This window comes from Giraffa tippelskirchi, chromosome 8 (assembly GCF_054371585.1).
Source record: "Giraffa tippelskirchi isolate mGirTip1 chromosome 8, T2T-mGirTip1v1.2.pri, whole genome shotgun sequence".
NCBI lineage: Eukaryota > Metazoa > Chordata > Mammalia > Artiodactyla > Giraffidae > Giraffa > Giraffa tippelskirchi.
The window spans coordinates 143,170,021-143,178,643 of NC_137282.1; the positions used below are offsets into that span (position 1 = coordinate 143,170,021).

Genomic DNA, 8,623 nt, shown 5'->3' on the forward strand with positions numbered 1-8,623 from the left:
TGGATGCCAGTGAGGATTCTGGGAGGTGGTCGGACATGTATTGTCTCCATTTGACCTTTCCCGAACTCTTCTGGTTGGTGGTGGCTTATTAGTTCCATGTTCCTTACTAGGACCTCCTGTCGTAAAACAACTCATGCAAATTGTTACTATGGTGCCTGGCCAGGGTGGGCGGTTTCAGTCAGTGTGCTTCCCCTAACAGTAGTGGTGGTTTAGTTGCTGAGTCATCTCTGACTCTTGCAACCCTGTGGGCTGTAGCCGGCCAGGCTTCTCTGTCCGTAGGTTTTCCCAGGCAAGAATACTGGAGTGGATTGCCATTTCCAGGGATCAAACCTGGGTCTCCTGCATTGCAGGTGGTCTCTTGCATTGGGGATGGCCTCCTACATTGCAGGTGGATTCTTCACTGACTGAGCCACCAGGGTAGCCCCAAGGTCATAGAGGCAGGCCTCTTGGAGTCCAAAGGCCAGACAGGGGAGGGAGGGCTTTGGATTTGTTAGTTTGCATATTAAAGGCTTGCTTCTGGCAGGGGAAAGCAATCTCTCCTCAGTGGGAAAGATTTTTTTTTTAATTAATTAATGTTTACCTTTCAGCTGGGTCTTCATTGCTGCACGTGGGCTTTCTCTACTTTCAGAGAGCTAGAGGGCTACTCTCTAGCTGCAGCACACAGGCCTCTCATTGCCATGGCTTCTCTTGTTGCAGAGCACAGGCTCTGGGCCCAAGGGCTTCAGTAGTTGCAGCACATGGGCTCAGTTGCTCTGTGGCATGTGGAATCTTTCCGGATCAGGGATCATAACCCGTGTCCCCTGCATTGGCAGGGGGATTCTTACCCACTGTTAGATAGTTAGAATAGGAAACAGGAGTCCAGAATGGTGGTGGCTAAAGACAAGGAAGGGAAAAGCCTGGGAAAATGGAACAAAGGAAGGTCAAAGGAAGGTCCGAGGACCAGAGTGAGAACTTCAGGTAGAACAGCACTCCTGGCTAAGCCCAATTTACATACGACAGGCTCAGGGGGAGGAAAAAACATATAAAAAGCGGAGCCAAAGTGCTCTCTCTCCCTTTTCCTCTCTCCCGCGTGCTGGGACGTTCTCTTTGTGTCTTTGGGTTGACGGTTGGCAGGCCCTCATGCTTCAAGGATGAATTTTCCTGCTATTATCTAAATAAAATAGAGCTATGTGACACTGATTTGTCTAAGAGCTATAACATGGTCTGTCCAAGACCCAAGAGCCATGACCTGCCAAAGGCTCTAATGTCCGTCACTCCAAATCCTTGTTGTGACGGGACAAGAACTGAGGAGCATACACTCACGTGACACCACTGTACCACCAAGGAAGCCCCTCAACAAAACATGCTTAAACAACTGAGCCATCAGAGCAAATTTCCCCACGTCTTGAGCCCAGGAATTTAAGTATGGGAAGTTCTTTGGCACCTAGCCTCTGCTCCCATGCCTTGAGAATGCTGGATTACATGAGCCTTGATGAGACCATGTCTTATTACAGAAGCTGAAAACATACTTCCCTATCCTTTTGTTGTTGTTGCTGGGACACAGGCAGGCATCCTATACTCTGGCAATCTGGTGCACTTATGACAGAGTTTGATTTAGGAGTTAGTTACATGGAGTACTAGGGCCTGTTCCATCCACTAATTTCCTGAGCCCGTTCCCTCCTCAACTCTTCATTCTCATTTCTCTATCCAGGAGAACTATACTCATCAGCTGAGTCTGTGAATCCCCCGGGATCGCTACTGCCAAACACGCCTCTGGCTCCCCTCCCATCTATAATAATTACTTCGTCATCCTCTGCTCCCCACCAGATCATAGCCACTCTCCATTCGCTTGGAGTCATGCATGTTTTCTGTTGATATGCTGACAATCCCTATGATCCTCTCAAGCCCCGCTGACTCTTCCACCTCCTGCCCCTCTCACTGCAGCTCCCAGCTCTCTGAGGGTCATGTGGACCAGCCTCCAGAATTTGCAAGCAGGCAGGCACACATATCCCTCTCTCTTTGCACTCCACATGCCCCAGTGATGTTTAACAAATTTCCTGTTTTCTAAAATTAGCCAAATTTGTTTTCTGCTGCTTATAGGTAAGACTGCTAATTTAATATTAAGTATGTATCTGTACAATCTCAAAACACAGCTGACATAAAATTTACTTCAGAACCAAATGATTTCCCAAAATTCATGTATACTTGAACCTCACATGGCTTCCCCTCCCCCATTCCTATTGCAAAAATTATCAGAACACAGCAGATAAATGAATTCTCACACCAGATATCTCAAATCTCATAGCATATCAAATGTGAAACGGGTAAGAATTGCAAAATATTTACTGTTTCCTAAGCTGCTTAGAAGGATGGCAGGAGAAATTATGGGACAGAAAAGGTGCTTTAGGATTATCAGTATGGATGTTGTCATCAATTACTATATTTGGCAGGGGCTGAAATTCTATGTATAGTCACTCGTTCTCATACGTTTGTCTCAACAGCAGATGAAGAACCAAATCAAAGGCAACAGAAGTGATTAATTCATAGTTAGCACACATTTTAATAAGTACTTTAAAGACACTCCAACCATTCCCCTTAGAGAAAGAAGATCAACTATTACCGTTTTCATTATAGAGACAAAGAAGTGAGGACAAGAGACTCCTAACTCTCCTGTAAGGTTTTAGTCATCTGCGTGCATTCAGAAACCTAGCTGCTGCTAAGTCGCTTCAGTCGTGTCTGACTCTTAGCGACCCCATGGACTGCAGCCCACCAGTCTCCTCCGTCCATGGGAGTTTCCAGGCAAGAGTACTGGAGTGGGGTGCCATTGCCTTCTCTGCAGAAACCTAGCAGGATGATCCAACCGAGGCAGAGAGCTGGGAATGATGAAAAGGAACAAAGGATAAATGAAAACAACCTAGGACTGGGCCAGGAGGTCTTCTCTCAGGGTCTCAGTGTAAGTTTGGATCTCATGCAGTTAAGCCACAGGAAAGGGAAAATTCTCCCAGTGAAGGAAGAGGAGAATTCATAGATAAACTCTTGAGTTCTGGCATTGGTGAAGGTTACCTTCCCATCATCATAATCCAGAGCAACTCCAATCTGCTGGGGCAGTAGGACAGGATCTGGCAGGGCTCAGGGCTGGTGTATATAGACACCCCAGCTGAGGCTAGCTGCAGAGTCCAGAACCCCTCCTTGGGGGTGAAGTTAAGAAATCCCCTTCTCACCACTGACTCTCTTGCCACCCCCACCAGGCAGAATTTTGGCCATATTCCATTTTCCTGAGACCATTCTTCCTCCAACTCCTCATTCTCCTCTCTATATCCAGGAGAAGGATACCCATCAGTGATGCCTGTAAATCCACCAAGATCATCACTGCCAAACATGCCTCTGCTTGCAGCCCTGTATCTCATTGCATCTTCTACCTCCTCGGCTTCCCACCAGATCCTGTCCACTTTCACTTCCCAGTACACTTTGCCCCATGTGAAGCCCTTACTGCCCAGTACCCCGGGCTCCGGATCAAATCGCTGACCACGCTGGTATTTGTTCATCTACAAGCCAGTGAACATCATACTCTTCCCATCTGGAGACATTGAGAGGTAGCCATTGGCTGTCTGGGAATTCAGGATGATCTTCACTGTGGGGACAAGGAGACAAAGGTGTGGCATCACAAAAGATATCAAATGAGATTTGTCTCATAGGTTCTGAGGCCTTTATGACAATGATGGGAGCCTCCTCAGGGACCAGGACAAAGACAGCTTTTGACCTTGTGTTCAGGCTATTAGCAACCATATCTAGAAAGTGTAAAGAACACAGAAAATTCAAGGCCTCAGGCAGTGCTATGAGACTCGAGAGGGAAAATGACAAGGCCTGGGATCACTACAGCTGGGCAAATCTGGGGAAAGGTTTCTGGTTCTGAAATCAGGATAAAGAATTTGGATACATTAGTCACACGAAGACCTTCCTCTTTAAAACAGAAGTGCTGACCTGTGAGTAATGGACCTCCACAAGAAAGCTGCTAACTTCAGCCACCATCCCCTGCAGATACTCACTTGTCTTATATTCCAGATCCCTCATCGATTTTCCTAGAGTAAAAGAACAAAAGGACAGTGAGCAATTCTTTCTTGTTTTTTTCTTTAGCCACACTGCTTGGCTTGGGGGAAACCAGGGATTGAATGCGGGCCGATGGCAGTGAAAGCACGGAGTCCTACCCTCTGGACCATCAGGGAATTCCCAACAGTAAGCAGTTTTAACACCACAGCTTCCAGGTCAAGTTCTCTTACATTGGCTCATATAACTTGAGATGATGACAGGGCACCATGAAAGTTCAAGTGAATTAGAAAAAGCAATTCAGGAGACACCCAGACCTGTGCAGTCTAAACTGGCTCTTGTAACTATATATACCAACAGGTGCTGAACCCACCTGATGCTTCATTAAAGAGTACCTTTGGGCATACCACCCGTTGTTAAACTAAGTTCTAAACTTCTAGTCCAAACCCACACTGTTTCTCTCCACTCTCATAGATACCCCTTTGAGATTCATTCTCCCAGTATTCTTTAAATTGTTATAAAAAAATTTATTGCGGTAAAAACACATGACATTTACCATCTTTACTATTTTTAAATGTATAGTTCATTAATGTTAAGTTCAGTTCAGTCACTCAGTCGCGTCTGACTCCTTACAACCCCATGGACTGCAGCACACCAGGCGTCCCTGCCCATCACCAACTCCCGGACCTTGTTGAAACTCATGGCCATTGAGTCAGTGATGCCATCCAACCACCTCCTCCTCTCTCGTCCCCTTGTCCTCCTGCCTTCAATCTTTCCCAGCATCAGGGTCTTTTCCAATGAGTCAGTTAATCATTAATGTCAAGTATATTTACATAACTATGCAATTGATTTCCAGGACTTTTCCATTTTCAAAAACTGAAACTGTATACCCATTAAACAGCAGCTCCTCATTTCCCCCTCCTCTCAAACCCTGGCAACCACTAATCAATCCACTTTCTGTTCCTATAGATTTGACTACCTTAGAGACCTCATATACTTGGAATCATATATTACTTGTCTCTTTGTGACTGGCTCATTTCACTTACCCTAATGTCCTCGAGGTTCATCCATGATATAGTGTGTGGCACAATTTCCTTCCTTTTTTAGGTTGGATAGTATTCCATTCTGCATATGCCACATTCTGTTTCTCCATTCATCCATCGATGGATGTTTGGGTTTTTCCTACATCCCATCTGTGGTGAATAATACTGCTATGAACATGAGAGTGCAAAGATCTCTTTGAGATTCTGCTTTTAATTCTTTGGAAAGTGGGAATACTGGACTATATGGTAATTATATTTTTAATTTTTTGAGGAACTGCCACACATACTCTCAGAGTTTTGAGACACTCTCCCAATGTTCTTTTTACCTCACTGTTAGATATGAAATACCTTTTTGCCATCTTGAGGCCTCTGAGTGTGACTCTACTTTAGTCTAGGTTCCATTCTAGACTATCATGTGGTTTGGACTTAGATTCCCTCCCCAGCATCCCTGCCTGGTGTGAATGACACACACAAGAGCAAGGAGCTCTGAGAGGTCACAGCCATGCTCAACACCCAAGGACACATTATAGAGAAAGAAAGAAGGTGTCTAGGATCAGAACCCCCTCTTTTGTGATTGAATTCTCTGAGTCCTTTCTCTGAAGAAAGAAGTATACCTGAAAATTCTTCTGCCCAATTTTTGATTGCAGAACTGATTGGCTTTTCAACCCCGAACTTCTCCCGGGGCATCTAGAGATAATGACGTCACAGTGAGAACTCCTGAGAGAAAGGTATGATTTCCCACCATCACCACCTGCTCATGCACACGAGCACTAACAGTAGACCAAAGACACAGAGAGGAAAAGAGGGTTTTCCAGGTGGTCGGTGTCAAGGTCAGGGTCAAAGAAAGAAGTTCTGAAGAAAGGGTCATGATCCAAGGGTTCTCTACCCACCAGCATGTCATTTATAGACAGTATTCAAAAAGAAAGAAAGCCATTGTCCTCCTTTGAAAGTCTTTCAAACATGCTACTGATACTCCAGGCTCTAAAGAAATTACCAGAGGAAATTACTAGACAAATTAAAATTAAGCTTTAAATATACATTTTTTAAAGCATTAAATTTAAAATTAAGGTATAGCTGGGCAGATATAGGAACTAAATCCAAAATGAAAAAAGTCTGAGATTTTGATCTTATTATCAGATAAGATTGGATTCAAGGCCAAAAAATTATTAATGAAACAGGTAGTAAAGATTGTGGTACTAAAGATTGTAATCATCAATGATTATAATCATCAATTAAGATGTAACTCACCTTAAAGATCATACGGGGCAAAAACATCAAAATATAAAAAGCAGTATGTGTGCATGCAAAGTTCCTTCAGTCCTGTTACTCTGCCACCCTATCGGCAGTAGCCTGTCAGAATTTTCTGTCTGTGGGATTCTCTAAGCAAGAATACTGGAGTGGGTTCACATGCCCTCCTCCAGGGACTCTTCCTGACACAGGGATCAACCCTGTGTCTCTATGTCTTCTACATCCCAGGTGGGTTCTTTACCACTAGTACCACCTGGAAAGACCTAATAAATAAATAAATAAATATATATATATATATTAGGTTTATATAGTTTCCTTTTAGCATTGAATTTTTGTCCATTTTTCTTGTGTTCTCATAGTGAGAATACACTATGGACAAATACTCATTGCTAAAAGGAAACTTTGGGTGATTTTTTTTCTAGTCTATGAGATATCAAAAAGTCAAAAAATCAGCATCAATACAAAATACCTAAATAATGTAATTACTAAGGAAAACCTCATGGACATATATCAAATTCTATTCCAAGGACAGAGAGAATGTAGCTTCTTTTTGAATGTTTGAAACTGTCCAAAAATTCACAACATAAAACACAGAAAGCCTCAATAAAGTCCAAAATAGTGAATTGGCAGCAAACTCATCTAATCACAAGATTTAAACACTGTGAAACATAAGAGTATTAGAAACTGCCCCCTTCCCCCCACTAGCACCACTGACAGAAGAAGAAAAAGGTGAGGAGAATCTCTGAAGAGGCTCTTACCTGAAGGAGAAGGTCACACAGAGTCTCACCTCCTGTCCTGGTCCTGGCTTACATGTGCTGGGTCCCGTCACCTGCTGCCCAGAGGACCGTCCTGGCATTGGGCTGGTTACAGACAAACCATCAGTTCTGGCGTCTTGGTCTTTGGAGCTGATGCTGCTTAGCAAGGCCTTGTCTGAGCCCTCTCTGCTTTGTCACCACTGACCCTCCAGAGCACACCTGACCCCCACACACCAGTCCTGAGGCGAGGGGTCACAGTAAGTTTTGGATCACCTGGGCCAAGTTCCTCTCTCCACCTCTCAGCTCACTTCCCACACAAGGACAACACAGGTTAGCAGGGGTCCAGGGAAGTCATGGACTGGCAGTGACTCTCATCAGGGTGAGACAGTTTAGGTCACCAGAGCATACTACTAAGTCGCCTCAGTTGTATCCGACTCTGTACGACCCCATAGACGGCAGCCCACCAGGCTCCTCCGTCCCTGGGATTCTCCAGGCAAGAACACTGGAGTGGGTTGCCATTTCCTTCTCCAATGCATGAAACTGAAAAGTGAAAGTGAAGTCGCTCAGTCATGTCCGACTCTTAGCGACCCCATGGACTGCAGCCTACCAGGCTCCTCCATCCATGGGATTTTCCAGGCAAGAGTACTGGAGTGGGGTGCCACCGCCTTCTCCAACCATAGACCTCAGTTTTCTCCATGTCCCCAGCAGGGGGCGCCACTCCTGGTACACAGTAGGTTCTCCATCAGTTCCCTCCCTTGTGGAAGCTGTTTCCCACCAACTAATTATAGACTATGTTGCATTTACGTGTCATTCCACCCCGCTGTGAATCCCTTGATGTGTCACTCACTGAGACCCAGTACAGAGCCTAACATCTAGTAACCGCATAACAAATAATTAGCAAATGAGTGTGGGGTTTTCTTCAACTGACTAATATATGTATAAAGTCTAAAAAGTTCATATGACATAAAAGGTTACAGTGAAAAGTAAATTTCCTCCTCCATCCCATCCAAAATCTTTCTACATTCCCTGCCTGGACAAGGTAAGTGTTACAGTTTAGACAGTCTTCTAGAGAGAGAGTCCATTTTATAAGGTGGTATTTCCCATACATTCTATCTACAACTTTGTTATCAATTAGCAATATATTCTGTGATTATTCTATTTTTAAAACAAAAATCTAGTTCAGTTTAAGATATTGATAATAATGATTCTCCACTGCTGATTTTGAGCTTTTAAGTATAGGAAAAATCCTCCGTCTTCCATAGTAATAGAATTTTTTTCTAGATAAAGTCACCCAGATGTAAAATATACTCATTCTTCAATCTTTCTGAGGCTACTTGTCTTCGTGATTAATTTCTGGCCAATATGATGAAGCAGATGTAAATTTTTGAATTTTGATCTTCAAGGGAAGAAACTTTTCCTCCTTCCCTGCTTTCCCTGGTTGCTCCCAAACCGTGAACATGGTCTTAGGTTCCTTGGGTCATGCCAACAAGAGCAACGTCCCAGGGAGAGCAGAGAGGAAAGGCCACAGGAACCTGGATGCCTGGACAACCTCGT

General features: G+C 44.2%; 1 pseudogene; it reads right to left on the reverse strand.

Annotated features, from left to right (window-relative positions):
• Positions 1–2,919: 2,919 nt before the first annotated feature.
• On the reverse strand, positions 2,920–6,326 carry LOC145519033 (tripartite motif-containing protein 26-like; annotated as a pseudogene).
• Between the last annotated feature and the right edge of the window lie 2,297 nt (positions 6,327–8,623).